A 16,648-nucleotide genomic window follows, 5' to 3' on the forward strand; every position below is an offset into this window, starting at 1 on the left:
CATTAGCTGGGGACACAGGGAGAGAGAAAGAGAGGATGGAGGAGGGGACAAGGGAGAAATGGGGAAGGAAGGAAAAGGAATTAATTTAATTAAAAATATCTTTAGAGCCTGTCTCTTGATTTGTGTGGTTTTGGGGCTTGGCAGAGCTGCTGAGAACGGTGTGGAAGGAAAATCAAGGTTGCTGGGGCTTTTTGAAGCTGATAAAAAAAAATAAGCACACTTTTCATGTTCAGGAAGATAAATCCCCATTTTCTCAGTCTCAAGACAATCCAGTTATTTACTGACAGTTTTACTGTGAAATAAAAAGGGCTTTAAGCTCCTTTCTACTTGATGTCTCCATAGCCTGAATATTATTAGATCCCAGCCTGGTGCAGCTGGAGTTTTGGTTAATAAATTTAACGTCATTAGACAGAAAAGCCTTCGACTGAATGTTGCAATTCTTCCCCCCCCCCTTTTTTTTTTGCTGTTGCAGTCAGACTGTATGTAGGTGGTAAGAATCAAAAGAAAGGAAGTACGCTTGGCAAATAGGGGAGTGCTAAAAAAAGGTTTTGCTCAGGCTGGGGGTTCAGTGCAAGGGTGTTTCACCCGCAAACGAGGCAGGGCTGAGCCCCCCCCAGGGGATGCACCCTGACATGGCACTGCTTTCACAGCATCTCTCTTCAGGAGAGCAAAACTGATTTCACAGTGGTGGGGTGTCTCGGGGTGCTTGTCCCACTCAAAGTGGTGGCACTGTGGGTGGTCATGACACTGCCACCACAGCGAGGTCTCGGATGGTCCCTGGGAGCAGCAATGCCACGATGCTCAGGGGCTGTCTTGGTGCCACCACCACAGGGTTGCACTTAGGGTGGCTTCTCTGAGAGGAAAAGTCTGCTCTTCCACCCTAAGTCTGCCTCAGAGCCATTGCAAGGCCAAGTGTTGGTGCAGCAAATTGTGCCTTGGTGGGACGAGGAGGGGAACAGCCACGATGGGGTGTGCGAGGGGAAGGCAGATGGCAGCGGAGCTGCTGTTCTTCCCCATAGGGAGACAGGCAGCTGCGGCCCCTCAGAGTGGGGCTCGCTCCGGTGGAGGGAGAGCTCCCACTCAAAACCAGGCAGGTCCCTGTTCTCCCCTCAGGCTCACTGTGTCTCCTCCTGCCAGCCCCTGTCCTCAGCTGCTGCCCCCGCCATGGCCACGTGCGTTCTCCTCCCAGCAAACATGTCGACTGGGAGGAAGACACCGAGGAAGACACCATGGAAAACACCACAGCACTCTCATCCCCCACCACACACCTCCTCTACCTATTCCCCAGCTCCTGCCCTGCCACCTTCCCACCACACGCAGGCGGCTGCCATGGCCAGGCCGTCCCTCCCTGCTGAGCCTGAAGCACGTCAGGCTTGGGGGGATGCTTCGCTTTGGGGAGCTGATCCTGGTGTGTTGGCTAAAACATGTCCCAGGTGGTGGGTTTCTGATCCCAAAACCCCGTGGGTATTGTGGACACCAGCAGAAGGCTTTCATGGTGGAAGTGAGACGCTGAGTGACCCCCCCACGCGGGCAGCCCTGCAGCCATGGGATTCGCTCCAGGAGAAAGAGCCTCTGAGCCCTTTCACAAAATAAACAGCAGTGGCTGGAAGTGCAGGAGCAGGAGAGGGGTCTCAGGGAGATAGCGAGGGGCCGGGCAGGGACGGTTGCGGAGCTGGGGGCTGCCGGGACGGGAAGGAAGTGGTTGTTGTGGGAGTAACGTCAGGAAGAGCTTTGGCTGGGGCCCGGGCGGGCAGGGAGAGGGGAGATCAGAGAGTTCATGGGACAGCAACGGGGAGGAAGTGCCCAAGGGAGAGGAGCCGAGGCGAAGAGCCCGGTGCAGGGACAGGGAAGAGCTGAGCATCCACCCAGTCAGGAGATACCTACCCTGGGAGCACAACCGACCCCAAAATAAATCCTGCTGGATTTGGTTTGCTCCCCTGCCCAAAGCCATTTCTGAAAAAAGGCTGTTTTGTTTTTTAAAAAACATCCCCCCTCCGGTGAATAAAAGCAAAACAAATAACAACAAGCGGCGAGGCCGGGTAATGAGCAGCAGATGGCTGGCGATAACAGGTACCTTCATACCTGCGCACCCCTAATCCACAGCCTTCCCACTTGGAGGTGCTCCCAGATCCGCGGCTCTCGCCAGCCCAACAATCCCAGCCCGGTTAGAGGATACTGGAGTGCAGACAGCAGCGAGCTGCTTTAGGGAAATCCAGTTTGGAGCCAAGTCAATGCATGCAGAGTCATTAATCTAGGTCTGGTGCCAATAGGGATGGCTTTGCATTAGCCGGGCCCCTTTGTAGTTCAGACAATCAGTCGTATTCAACCAGCGCGAGATAACGCTGCAGAAAGCTGAGACCATCGCAGCTCATTCCTCCTGTAAGGGGCGGGGGGAGAGGATTTACAGGCAAAATAGCATTGCATTAATGGGACTGCTCAGTATTCTGCACAGACGCTGGCGGATAATGTCTTTGCAAACTAACTGCAATAAATTAATTAAATTAATCTACTATGCCGTGCTTGTCCCCACCCAACATCAAATTCAAGGATGATCAGGGCTTGCCTTATCCTCCATAGCCTACGAAAGAATCTGATCTCACTTGCTCTAGAGTTTCTGAGGCACTGAATTGCAAAGTACCACCTGCCTCACTAAACTAATCACCAGCCTGGTGGTTTAGATCACATCAGTTTTACATGTAATTAAGACTGTCCAGGAGGGCATGCAGCTGCTTACATGGTCGTTCCCTCTTATACAGCAACGTGCCTCCTGCTCAGATAGGTGCAATTAAACAAGCCTGTTCACAGTCATTAAGCATTAATGCACCTCATTAGCATAAGAACTGGAAGAAGCTTTGATGCAGGGAACCCCGCAGGAGAAGGAGATAGAGAGAGATGTACATACAGACAGGAAGGCAAAGGGCTGGGCCACCACCTTCTCGTGGCCCCGACCAACCATTCCAGCTCCATTTCTCCAAAGCAATGAGCCATGCCGTGCCCTCCTCCCCAGAAATGGGACTGGGTTATCTTTCTCTCCCCCTCCCCCTCTTTCTAAATTATGCTGGTGGAAAGGGAAAAAAAACCCCACCACACCAAACTGTTGGGATATTAACCTAGCGAATCCATTAATAAGCTGAACTCTCTGTTGGCTTTGACACAGCACACTAAAGCTTTAAAGAGACAGGGCCCCAGACACTGGAGATAGGGGCAGAGACAACAGCGCTAACAAAGAGCCACTGTTGCCACGGCCGTGGCCATCTCGGGTAGGTCCAGCTGTCTTTGGTGTTCTGTTTTCCAGACACAAAGAGCAGACTGAACCGTTTTGGTCTGAATGGCTTTCATTTGATGGTAGAGAAAATGAGAGGGAAGAAAGAACCTAAGTAAAGTGTCCAGGAGAGAGGAAAAAAAAAAAAAAAGGACAGGAGAGGGAAAAAAAGAGCATGGTGTGCTGCAGGTCTCCAGGGAGTGAGGCTGCAGCTCCCCTGAGCACAAAATGGGGCTGTCTCAGGGCGCAAAGGAAAGGCGACGTGATTTTGGAGCAGGATGGAAGTGAGGATCTGTGGGCAAGCAGGATGTACGCTCCAGGGGAGCCGGGACGGACGCTGACTCTGTCTTACCTGCCTGCCCAACACTCTGCACAGCAATGTACAGGTCTCTCAGCACTGCCAGACCACAGACAACAAACAGCAGCTTGTCTAGCTTGGTTTTAATCTCACGGGACAACCTGTGTTTGTACAGTCCCTGGCCCCACCGGGCTCAGAGCCTGTCAGGAGCCTCCATCCTGGACCTCGGTGTGTTAGTATGTGGAGCCTGAGCGAGCTTTACATCAAGAAACGAGTGAATCAGCTGGAAAAAGGGAATCTCTGAGTGAAATGGCTGTAAGGAACCACCAGATGCTACCATGGAGCTGTATTAAATCCACACCTCAGCCCAATCTATATCCCAAGGCTCCATCCCAAGCTGGGACAGGATGAGCTCACCCTGAACAACCCTTCCACTGCACCCTCAAGGTGCCCAAGTCATGCCCTTGCACCTCTACCAGAGGCCAAACCTGCAGCCCGTAAGCTTGAAGAGCAGGTCTGAAATGCCCAGTCCAGGTTCCTCTTTTATAAAACACAGCTCTGAAAGCCAGAAATGGAAGCTGAGACTGGACAAATCAGTACCCACCCACTGGAAAGCCAGGTGGGCTTGCCCATACAATACACTCTCCAGCCTCCATCTAGTCCAGCTCATAAGTGATAAAAGCGTCCACGACTGCAGCTCTCATCTGGGAAGAAGAACAAACAACCCAAGTAGATCTTACCACTGGGAAATGGTTTCTAAGGGTCTCCAGAGATATCCTCTTTCCTACGCTCATTCCATTAGTGCTGTGCATGCTCCATTGTCCCAGTCTCTCCCTCCTTAGTGGTTACATCCTACAAACACAAACAGATTTCGAATCCCCTGTAGCTCTTTGGCCCATGTTGATAATAATTCTCCCTCCTTGAGCACCTTTTATCTAGAGATCTGGAAGCATCTCCCTGGCATTATTAGCTATTAGCTTCTCCACCATCACACAACGTAGGTTGAGCAACTGTTACATCTCACAGCTGAGGGGCACTCGGGCACAGCACAATTAGGGATTCACTCCTGCCAAGTGGTGCATCCCCTTGTGCCCTATCAGTGGCACAGAGATGGCAGCATTTGGTCCCTGGATGATTTGGGCTAAATCCTAAAGGATTTGCCAACAGCGTCAGTGAAAGGAAGAGATCCCAGGTCTGTGCCTGAATCACCAAACCCTCTGTTTTCCCTTCTGTGCTTAGAGAAGTCAACGGAAAGTCTCCCATGGACGATAATGGGAAATTCAGGCTTTTTGAGTCAGTAGAAACAGCTTTTTTGGGGGGGCGGAGGTTTGGGCAAAGAGGCTTTTACTGCACAGTCATTTTGATAAACCAAGGAGCCGAGCTTTTACCCAGCAACAGGCTGGGAGAATGACTGATGGAGACCATGACCCCAGTGAACCACAGCCTTGCTCCCCCAGTCCCTTCCCATTTGCCTTTTGTGATTACAATTAGTAGTGGGGGCTGGCAGGTGGGGGAAAAATGAAATAAAATAAACTAGAAGCCCCCCCCTGCCCCGCTGCCAGCCCCTCATTGTCTGCAGAGGCTGGCTGGGGCTCTGCACACTGCAGTCCTCTGCCCATTGTACTGCTGAGAACATGCGAACAGACGCTCTCGGGCGATGGGTTTTATTGAACGCAACTTCAATGGCAAATGGAGAGAGAAAGGGGGGGGAGACGAAAAAAAAAAAAAGCAGCCTTGAAAATCCATGCCAAAAAAAAGAGGTGGGGAGGGTGTTTTTTAATGCAATCAATGGCTCCTTCCTATAACTCTGCCTGTTGTGAGGAAATTTCTTTCCAGTAGCAGCCAGCAGCAGTCCCAAGGCTGTGACATTGCTGTAACGCTTGGAGCTCAGCTCTCTATCTCTGGCAGCAGCCCCGTCTTTTTGTCATTATTGGCTGTGATTGCAGGGGGTGAACGCCAGCTCGCCGAGTGCTGAGATATTGCTGCCTTCCCCTCCCTCTGGACAACCTGCCCTCGGAGAGGAGTGTGGGGAGGGGATGGGGGTGAAAGAGGGAGCTGAATCCTCTCTGCCTCCCCTGAGTATGCTCTGATCCAAGCCCACATGGAGAGGTAGAGGTCCCCAAGGCCCTTTTTGGAAAGCTCATTAGGAAAGTAGTGACAGATGCATTAGCTATTAAAAAAAGGGGGGGGAGAAGCTATCATAGAACTTTAAAAAAAAGCAGCAGCAGCCGCCCGACAGTTTTATTGCTGTCAGATCCTTTTTTTCGTGGGCACATTGCAAAGCAGGAGAGGTTTGGGTAAATATCTGACGCATGCACGCACTTCCCATGCTCTGGGCTGTCAATAATCCAGCTGGGGTATTTCTCACACCCTCAGGAGGGAGCTGCCAGCTCTGCCCATTGCCGCTGCAGTTACTCACCCTTCCTATCCACCCCCGGCACCTCCTGGAGAGGAGTTTTTGGAACAGGCATGCCTGGCTGCATGCAAAGCTGTGGGAAGAACCTGCCAGGATGCCACGGGGGGCGAAAAAAAATGGGCGTAAGCTGCTGCCATCTCTGACTCTGAGCTGCAGCCTGGGGAGGACAGGTCTTGGCATGAGATGTTCCCTCCCAGTCTAAGCAGAGGCTGCTGAGATGGAGATAGAGTCCTGCATGCCAGGACCTGCTGTCCCTGCAAGCTCCAGCAACGCGCTCCATGGAAGGACGGGTACAGGTCACACTGTGCAACTGCATCGGACACACAGTGAGGCCCCTGGCCCTGTCTGACACCTCACATCACAACCCACAGCCCTTGGAGCTCGGGGAACAGTCACACACACGTCAGTGGGGAGCACAAGGGCAGGAGGAATCACCTCCATGCACCCAGGGTGAGTGACATCTGGCAGCAGCTGGAGGCCATGGAGCCCCACGTAGGGACTGGGGACCAGGCATGGGTGCAGGTTGGAGATGGTGGGTACTGGATGAAGATGCTCAGGATGGAGGTCTGGGCTGGTGAGCCGCAGTGGGTAGGGGGGCAGATGATGGGGAGGAAGAGCCAGGATGATGGTGTGGGTTTTGTCCCTCCCTATCCTCTGAACTGAAAAGGCCACCACTGCTCTTACACCTGCATGAAGAGCAGAGCCCAGGTAATAACAGAAGAACAACAGATGTTGCACCTGCATGACGGCTCCCGAACGGCGCCAGACGAGCTGGAATTCACATCTGAGCTGCAACGGCAAAGCTCTTTGGCAAAGCTCTTCACACAGACAGTGATGGGAAACAGGGATCAAAATACCACTTCCACAAACACGCTCCCAGCACCAGGTACTGCCTCCACACACAGACCATCCTCATCATTAGTAGACACTCAAGCCAGACACATCCCCTCCAAGACCTCAGCATCCCTCAGAAAGGGGGCAGAGCTATTTCAAAAGCAACTATAGGGGTACCGAAGGCACCCCTCAGCCCACACCCCCCAACCTCCCCTCCTGCCATCTCCCAACCACAGTCAGGAGGCAGAAACCTCACCAGAGGAAAACAGCGGCAGCAGAAACCGTCCCCCTCGGTCGAGTTTTAAATGGCTCTCAGATCCCTTCAAACAAATCTAAATGCACCGATCCTATTGTGTGCATAAATCTTTGCACCGGGGCCTGCACGCCTCCACACTATTGATAAAGAGAAACGAGTCTTAAATATTTAATGAGCGAATAAACCCGTTAAGAGGATATGATTAACTGCACGCCACAGCTCTGCATTTAAGGTGTCCCTGCTGTACCTTTAGAGGGGTTTTATTTTTAAGGGAAATCGGCAGCAGCAGCTGGTGGAAGCAAGCAGCCGGGCTGCGCGGGTGCCGCACGAACAGGAACGCCGGCACAACGCTCCACTTTGGAGGCATAAATATGCCACAGGAGCCCATGTTATTAAGGGGGGGCTGAGAGGGGGCTGCATTGACTCAGCCCAAGGGTGGGGGGCAGAAAATAGAGCCAAGGAGGTTTTAGGTGAGGTGGCAGGAGCCGGGCTGTCGGTTAGAGAAGACGTGTGAACTCTGCACCTTTCCGTCTCGCCTGGCAGCGAGGGGGCTGCTGGGGGGATCAGGAGACCTTGGAGCTATTTCCAGCTGAACCAGGGAGCTGGAGTGTGACCTTGGGCAAGTCACTTACGGTCACCCTCTGCCTGGAGTCGAGCTCTGCATGAGGCAACTGGAGTCTTTCCTGCTGAGGGTGTGGATCAAGGCAGTATGAGGTGTGACACCTGCTCCTACAATGAGGTGCCAGGATGGTTGAACCTTCCTTCCCTCCACTGAGCCGGCAGCAGCCCCAGCCCAGGCCTGGAGCATCAAGGGCCAGGGTACAACACACCAGCCAGCCCACAGGATGTTTCTCAGGCACACAGAGAACCGCTGACGGGAAGATTTTATGAAACCAAGTGCTATAAATGTCCCCTTGCTATGTGACTTTTTATGTTTCTAAATTATTTTCATCATTATTTTTACCAGAGCGAGGTGAATAATACACAACAAACCACTGTGAATCATCACTCCAGTTTTCAGATATGTTAAATTTAGCTGTTTTGGTGCCACCTTTTTGTTTATATTCTCCAAGTGTTTCTTGCCAACAAGTTACCGACAGGGATTTTTGGCCAGGAAGGGGAAAAAAAAATAAAAAGCAAGACAGACTGTTAATGTTAAGCATCAACTAAAGACATTGGAAGAAAGTGAATTTCAAATTCTTAACTGCAACAGTTTCCCTCCCCAAACCTCAAGCCTAAAAATTAAGCCTGCCCAATCGGGAAGCCAAAACCCATCATGTGATGAGAGATCCCAATTAAAACGACTCTCATTCTTGAGACCGAGTATTCACAAAAGAGCGAAGACTGAGAATTATTTGCAGAAATTATCTGGAGAACAATTTTGAATAATGAATACGATGGGGGAAATCGCAGCCACTCGGAATACTTAATGCAACTACAAAAAAATCGCCAACAATTTGCGAATAGGAAAGAGGTGAAACGTGTGGAATAGATCATTTAGCACAGTCCTGCCATCATCAGTGGCTATTCCATACGACCGAGGCCCCTGCATGGCTGTAAATGCTGCAGGAATTAGCGACCGATGGGCAGATGGAAGTCATGCTTGGAGATACACCTAATCAAAGAGGCTGTGCTGCCACGGCCAAGTGAGGGATCCACACGCCTGTGACCTAGTATAAATCAGGGCAAGGCAACTCGGGAAACAGGATGTGCAAAGCCACCCCTGGCAGGAGGAAGGGATGCTCCGGGTGACGCAGCCGAGCGCGGAGCAGCTGGAGAGGAAGAGGCGCGTAGCCCTGACACACGCTGGCCAAGTCCCAAGAGACACGAGCGCAGAGTAACATTGAGGATGAGCTTCTGGACTGTGTGATTGCAGCTGGTGGAGGGGGTGGGAGGTGCCCAGGGAAAGGAGAGGTTACAGGCAGGTTCTGGAAAAAACATGGATGTGTGCTGCTTCACCAAATGCTGGCTCTGCCATGGGAAATACCGTCCCAACAGCCAGGGACTGGGAGCATCCGGACATCTCCAGCGTCTGAAACTGAGGGACAGGGCTTCAGCATAACCCAGGCTGCCTCATATCCTCAAGCTCTGAGCTGAGCCAAACTCTGGCTTCACCCTGAGAGCTGCTCCCATGGCCATGCTCGGAGCATGTGGGACCAGAGAAGCAGGAATCTGCTAAAACCTGAATGCTTTTTCTTGCCCAGGAGTCAAACTCCACATCTTTGTTAGATTTACTTTATCACAGCACAAGCTGTGCATTGCACCTACCAGCACTGAGCATGGAGGGCAAACCCTCACCTCTGCCCTTGGAGCTCAGCTCGGAGAAAGGAGCTGAAGGGAGAAGTCAGGGAGAATGTGGGGGCAGAAGTAGGTAAAGGAGAGAGGGTGCTGGAGGACCCTGGGGGGCCATGGCAGGGCAAGGAAGAGATGGAGACCTTGGGGGGCCAGGCAAAGTCTGCAAGCACTACTCACATGAGGAGATGCTGGGCCCTTTCCTGCCCAAATACTGTGTGTGAGGCAGAGCAGCAACAGTCTGGTAAAGATGGAGCTTTTTTACATCTCAGCCTGGTCAGCTGACATTTATCAGGGTAACAAAAGGATACAGCCTGATCACAAGACAGGCTGACAGTGCATCTTCCCCTTCTGGGGAGGAAAGTCAAGTGCCAAAGTTGTAAAAGTAGTCCAGTCATCTTTCGTATCTTCCCTTGCCCGCAGTTTGACACGTGCAGGGATAGTTCCTCTCATCTTCCTTTGAAATAAAAGAGGAAAGAAAAGTGCAGAAAATTCTTCATTTCAGGTGCAGGAATTAAAAAGAAACCAAATTCTTCCAATGTTTCATGTCAAATATTCCCCAAAGCTTCTGTTATAGCAATCTAAGAAAGCAGAGGCTGGATCTCTTGAATTCCCTTGAATTCAGGATGTTTCTATCAATCCATACCAGCATTTCAACAAGCCTGGCTGAGAATACTCAGGAAAGCCAGGCTGTTATATGCCTGGACTGCGGCAACAAGAGAACCACTCAGGAACTGAGAGACTCATTATTCGTTATTAACTCACCTGGAATCTCTGATTTCTTACATGTTATTTTGCTACTTGGCTGTGAAGTGAAACAGCTCCTTAAAAAATAAAAAAAAGGAAAAAGTGAACCACCCACCACTGCAGGATCATCTTTCCAGTGGATTCCAGTAGGTCATCAGCAACTGCATCAAAAGAGTGTCCTGGGGGCTTCAGGGTTTGCTTCTTGTGCCCCTTTATTTACTTCAGTTCCCTCTGTGTGCACTACCAGCCCCTGCAGAGATTGTTTTGCTTCAGCCTCTGCTTTTCCAGGTTCAGGCACTGGGTATTGCATTTGGTTGTTTTCAGAGCGTGGGTGTTTGCTTCACGTGTCCCCATAGAGCAGAGTCCCCTTGGAAAGCTGTTCCAGGCAGGAAACTGCTGCTGCTCCTGGTCAGGGAATCACATGGGGAAAATCAGTTTCTTTTTCAAAAGAGCCTCCAAGTGAGGAGTTTGTTCCGGAGAGATGGAGAACTGCTGAGATCCCATGGGCTCTGCTCCTTCCTCTCTGATTCCCCCAAGCACCAATTTGGCTAGTAGAGCGGTTTCCATAATTAATTTTCAGGGATAACTACTTGTTGGGATAACAACTTGCCAGGTTAACAACTTTCTATGCCCCAGCTCTCTTACAGCATCTGTGTGTTATCCTGCTGACCTTGCAGACAGGGAAACCGAGGCACAGAGCTGGAGAAGGACAAGGTTCCAGCAGCATCTCCAGCTGCAGCACTTGGGAGCTCCACGGATGCTGCCCACGTGCTGCGATATCAGCATCGCCCACAGCCTGGCTGAACTTCCCCAAGGTCCCCTGATGAGGGATCTCCTGTGTCCCCTCTGTCCCCTCTCAGCTGCCATGAACTGCTGGACTTGGTCCATCTCTCCTGAGCATCACTTTCTGTCTCTGGCATCCAGCAGGCACCTCTCCTGACAGCAGGGCTCTGCCCCAGGGTACCACCTTTCCCTGCACCATCCCCAGGAGGGCATCATAGCAGGGCTGGTGCATCTCCACCGTGGCTGGTGACAGCAGGGAGGAAAATGACATTTGCTGCAGGAGCCTGACATTGAACCCAGCCAGTCAGAATGGCGGGTGTTTTGCTGGCAAGGGTAGCGGCTCTGCTCCAACACCGTCAGCGAGGGGACAGGAGAGGGAGGGGAAAGGAAAAAAGCCGAAGCAGCAGCCAGACAGCTGCCTCTTCCTCCTCCTCCTTTTGTGCAGAAATGTGGTTTTGTTTGTCAGTCAAACAGATTGTTTTCTCCTTCTTTGCAGGCCAATTGTTTCTGCTCCTGCAAGATAAGGGATTGAAAAGGGCTATATTTTTATGGCACTGAATCTAGGCCCTCCGAATTGGAGGGGAGACATCATGTGGGTGAGGGATGCCTGTTCAAACCAACAGTTTCTCTCCCCAGTTCCACTCTCCAATCCTATTTCCACCCCCATTTGCCTTTTTTCTCCTTCCTTCTCCTGCCTGGAGCTGCCTCTCAGCCCTCTCACTATTTAATCTCTGTCTCTCCGGTGGACTCAGGAGGTTTACACAGCTTCATCCTCTTTGCACCATCTGCTGAAAAGAATCTGTCTTTCCTCTGCTGCTCTGTCCAGCAGCTCCTCCTGCCATCCTCCCACCTAAAAATGGCAGAGCTGAGCTGGTGCCACAGCACATGACATCCAGAAGAACAAACCCCAGGAAGGGAGTTTCCTTTTCTGTGAAGGATTTGCCCAGAAAGCACTTTGGAGATCCAGACCCCAGAGTGTGTCTTGAGCAGGATGCAGATGAGGGAGGAAAACAGTCAATAAGAGCAAGCCCAGCCCAGGGTAAGACAGCAGGATCCTCTCCTGGCTTCTAGAGTGGGTTCAAGGAGCCTGTGTCCAGTCTTCCTCCCTTCTCTTGTTGAACTCCCTCAAATCCACAGTCCAGATGGGATTCCATGATTCACAGTGATGGAAATGCCGGAACAATGATCGTCAGCATCCCCAAGCCAGTGGACCTGGAGAAGGTCCTTGCTCCAGGGATCATCAGGGCTGGAGGCAACCTCAGCCTTGCTGTATCCCAAGCATGAGTCCTCTGCTACTGTGCGTTGATCATATCACACACCAAGGACCGGAGGGAGGATTTGCCTCCCCTCCTTGGGGGATGAGAGCCTGGAAGGGGGCAGCGTGGTTCATATCCAACTCATAAGCCTCTCAGAGCTCAGGCTTGAGGACTGAGATTCACTCAATTAATTTTGCTTTGGCAAAAAGTCCATTTTTATTGCTATTTCATGCCTTCAGTATAGATTTTCCCTGCTCGTCTCAAAGGGATAATAAAACCCGACTCGTTCTTTTTATAAAAGTCTCACACTCCCTCTCTCACCAGGCTCTGTGTTCCCCAGCTAGAGATGTAAATTTAAAGGGGAAATGCTGTCATTTAAAACAAAACAAAACCAAAAAAAGCAACTCAGAAAGCCCAGCTTTGAGCATATTCCAGCTCTCAAAACTAGGCCGTGCAACCGAAGCAAAAATCAAGCTGCCACCTTCCCGCGGTGAAGCGGCATTCCCACAGCGATCCCACCCTCCCGCCGGGCACCGGGGGTGACTGCCAGCCCCAGGAAGCAACTCTCCATCTTGCAGAGCTGATGATGGCCCTTGACTGCCTGGAATGTGTAGTTTTTTCCAGCCTGGTGCTGGTGGGCACAGGTGGTGACCGCTGCTCGGAGACGGCTCTTTGCGCTTGGATGTGACACCAGTTCTCCAGCACCTGCACCTGCCTCCCTCCTCCTCTTCCTCCTCTTCCTCCACACCTGGTGAAAGCTTCCTTGCTGCCGGCCTCAAGAGCTGTATACCAGCCCTCCTGGGGAAAATCCCAAATCCACGCGATGCTGAAATCCCAAATCCACGCTATGCTGAGCATGTGGATTTTGAGCGTGTTTCCGAGCAGGCAATGGGACAGGATGGTGGGAGGACAATACACAGGTCTGCCTGTTCCACCGCAGCTGGGATGCATCCTGCCTGCTCTTTGGAAGGGCTGTAGCTGCAGAGCATCCCTCTGAGAGGTGAAGAAGGGAAAGGGAAATGCCTTTCCTGTGTCTTGTGCCCGGCTGCGGGGGATAGGATGCGAGCAGAAGCCAAGTAGAAGCCTTGTCATTAGTGAGCGGCATCAATCGCCTGGGGAGAGGGTGGGGTCCTCAGCACCAGCTGGATTTAAGAGCAGATATGAACCTGGCAGGGCTGATCCAGCCCACTAGGATGGACTGAAGACAGTTCCCCCTGCCCTGGCCGTGATTTGGTGACGTGCAGAAATCCACCATCACTGGGACTCTCCTGTCTCAGCAGGAACCAGGAGCGAATCCAAGGCAGAGCAAAGCCATGCGAGGCGAGAGGAGACACGCAGGTGCCTGCACAGTGCCAACCCAGCACGGGACCGGAGCAGGCTGACAGGTGACAGCCAAACCCTTCATATTCAAACGTTTTTCCTTCTCCCCATCCTTTCCCTTTTCCTGCACCTCACTGCCAAGCTGCCTGCATGCCCTGGCTGCTGGCAACTCAGAGCCCTGCCTGCACCTGGCAGGGGAGGCAGCGCCCAGGGCGAGAGGAAACCCACAGCTTGCTCTGCTCCTGCAGGTGTGCCTGCAACCCACAAAAGTTTTAGGGCAGCTAACAAGGATGGGCAGGAGAGGAAAGATGAGGAAACTCCCAGTGATATCACGCTCCCTGGCTGACTGATGGTCCGGCACCTCTGGGCTCAGCTCCGGTGCTGCCAGTGAGGCTGTGGAGTGGCTCCATCAGTTAAACCAAAGTTGTGCCATTTTCTCTGATGGCAGAACAAACCGTCCTTCCCTGCTGTGAACTGCCAAGCCTGAGGGACATCACAGAAAAGAATTCCGCAGCTGCCCCATTTCAGAGGGAAATCAGTTGGAGTCCCTAGATTTTCCTGCAGAGCCCTCACAAGGTTCGACCCTCCAGGCTGGAAAATCCTTAGCGAGCTGTGACAACCTCTGCAGCTCAGGCATAGGCGAGAGATGATTAAGACTGGCTGAAATCTCCCAGGACTCTGACATGTGAGAGGCCCCATGCAAGACAGAGAACCACCTCGGGCTGCTCTTTGCAACCTGCAACTCCCCTCACCTTAGCACAGAGCTGAAGGGAGACCTCGGACCGAGCGAGGCCAAGAACCAGGTCACTGCCGCTGGTTTCCAGGCAGCAAAGGTTTGGAAGAGCAGAGGATCATTTAGCAGAGCGACAGTGAAGGTTCAGAGCAGAGCCTTCAAATTACACGCTACAGAGCACTTTTCCTGCCTAAAAGGTCTCTGAAATGACTGTGGCGGCTCTGAAACGAAGCACTCTGTATGCAATTGTTCCCTGGGGCTTGCAGCGGAGACAGAGCCGGGAGAGGAGAGGTGGGTCTGCGGTCCCTGGCACGGGCAGCTCCTCATCAGACAAGGATGCACACTTTTTCTGGGCTCCACGGCACAGCCATGCCGCTTCCCTAAATCTCCACGGCAGTTTCTACCGGTTATGGTATTTTTCTTTCATTTTTTTTTCTTTTTTATTTCTCACTTCCTGCCTTGAACTTCACACAGCTCCTGGCCCCAGGCTGCAGAGCTGCTGCTCAGGATGCAGTGCCCTCAGCCCTGTGCACGGACCCCCACTGAACCCCCCACCATCATCACTCTCGCCATGCCTTGAGGCACACCTCGATCCCATGGGAAACAGGGAGGGAAGAGCACTCGGGGGGAACATGTCCTTTCCTCCATCTCACTTGGCTTCTTCCCATCCTTCTCGACTCCATCCCCCAGCAGCTCAAGGTCCATTTTCATCAGGCAGTGACAGACACCAGGAGACACAGTCTCAGCACCAGCAGGCACCACGCACAGCCAACCTCTGCCTCACCCCCCGTGGGTCCCCCAACCCTCTGCCACCGACACACAGGTGACAGCACCCACATCCACAGAGCCACCACGGCACTGCTCACCCACCTGGGGAACACACGCTGCTGCCCCGGGGAAGGCAGCTGCAGGGCAGGAGCGCTCCACAAAGTCCCATCACTCAGCAGGAACCATTTCTGGACCACCAAGGAGGCTCCGGAGATGCCCAGGAGCTGGGGCAGCTGGAGCTGAGCTGGAAGAGCTCTTGGAAGGTGCTGGCACCACCGGCAATGCCCTCCCTCCACTGGCACAGGGCCCTAGGAGCACTCTCCCATGCAAAACCCCAACTGTTGGGTTTGTTCTTCCAAACCATCACTTTGGGAGGTCACCTGAGGGCAGCCAACCCGGTCACCGCTCGCAGCCAAGGGGATTGCTGGCAGGGGCCAGTGGGCACAAGAGCTTTCACCAAAGCCAAAACCTGCTCACATCTAAGGGATGGCATCGCGCTCTGTCTGAGGCAGTGGGGGACAAACACGCACCCCAGCAACATCCCGCTCTGACGTCAGCGAGAACCTCCAGCAGGTCTGCGACGTCAGCCCGACGCTTCCACCGGCCGGAGAGCCCTCGGGATGCCGACCCCCGGGCAGCTCAGCATCTGCATTGGAATCCCACCACCACGCTCAGGGTGCTACTCCAGCTGCACATTTCCAGCGGGGGTGGGAATACACACACACACACACACACACACACACACACACACACACACACAGAGGAATTTAAATGGAATTTCACAGCTGCAGCAGAAGGGCTCAGGGGGGGCTCGGGGCTATCAGAGATGCACCATGTCCCCCCTCGGCGTTTCGGCACCACCAGCTGGGAGCACCGCGGCCACCCGCACCCGCGGGACCGGGGGGGCCGGGGAGCCCCTCCGTGACGTCACCGAGCCCGGCGCCAGGCTCGCGTTTTGGGGGGGTCGAGGCGGGTTTCGGAGGGTTGTGGGGGGGGGAACCGAAACGGGCTGAGGTTGGAAATGCGAGTGCGGTGCGGTGGGAGCGCGGGCGGAAGGGAAGGGAAGGGAAGGGAAGGGAAGGGAAGGGGATGTGGCGGCGGTGCCACCGCCGCTCCAGCGGCTGCAGCCGCCGCTGAGAAGCGAAGCCCCGGGCGGGTAACGGGGCGGCGGGCAGGGCTCCCCCGGCCGCCGGCAGCGCCCGCTCGCTCGGCCCCTCCGCTCCTCCCGCCGGCCCCTACCACCCCCCGCCTTACCCGGGCCCCTCCCGGGCTCAGCGGCCCGCCCGGTTCTCCCCCCCCCCCCTTCCGGGATCCGCGTAGCCGGAGCCCTCCTTACCTGGCGGGCCGAGCCCCGCTGCCTCTCAGCGGCGGCGCTGGGCGGGGGCGGCCCCGGCGGCCATGCCCGGGCGGCCGCGCCGCTCTCCCGCGCCGTGCGAGCCGCCTCGGCGGTGTCAGCGGGCGGGAGCCCCGCGCGGCGCCGGGAGCGAGGGGAGGGACGGCGGGGGCATGACCGAGCGCCGTCGGAAGTGCACGCGCGCCCGCCGCCTGCCCGCGACCGCGGCGACACCTGCCGGCAGCGCCGCCGGTGGCACCGGGCACGCACCCGGCGGGGGCGGCGCGCACCGCCAGAGCCCCGCGGGCACCGGGGCAGGGGGCGGGCACGGCACGCCGGGCACCGCGGGC

General features: G+C 54.1%; 1 protein-coding gene across 2 annotated transcripts in view; it reads right to left on the bottom strand.

Annotated features, from left to right (window-relative positions):
- RAI1 (retinoic acid induced 1) overlaps nucleotides 1-16,370 on the bottom strand; it is a 74,232-nt gene extending 57,862 nt beyond the window's left edge. Inside the window, exons 1-2 of one of the 2 annotated variants that reach the window (XM_027683817.1) lie at nucleotides 15,068-15,473; nucleotides 4,301-4,412 (exon numbers count right to left, since the gene is read on the bottom strand). The gene's annotated coding sequence lies outside the window, so the exon portion shown is untranslated. Of the gene's footprint in view, nucleotides 1-4,300; nucleotides 4,413-15,067; nucleotides 15,474-16,301 lie in introns of those variants that run through there. The other variant, XM_027683816.1, reaches the window with a different exon arrangement.
- Nucleotides 16,371-16,648: the final 278 nt, after the last annotated feature.

Source organism: Neopelma chrysocephalum, unplaced genomic scaffold (genome assembly GCF_003984885.1).
Source record: "Neopelma chrysocephalum unplaced genomic scaffold, ASM398488v2 Primary Assembly neopelma1_65, whole genome shotgun sequence".
NCBI lineage: Eukaryota > Metazoa > Chordata > Aves > Passeriformes > Pipridae > Neopelma > Neopelma chrysocephalum.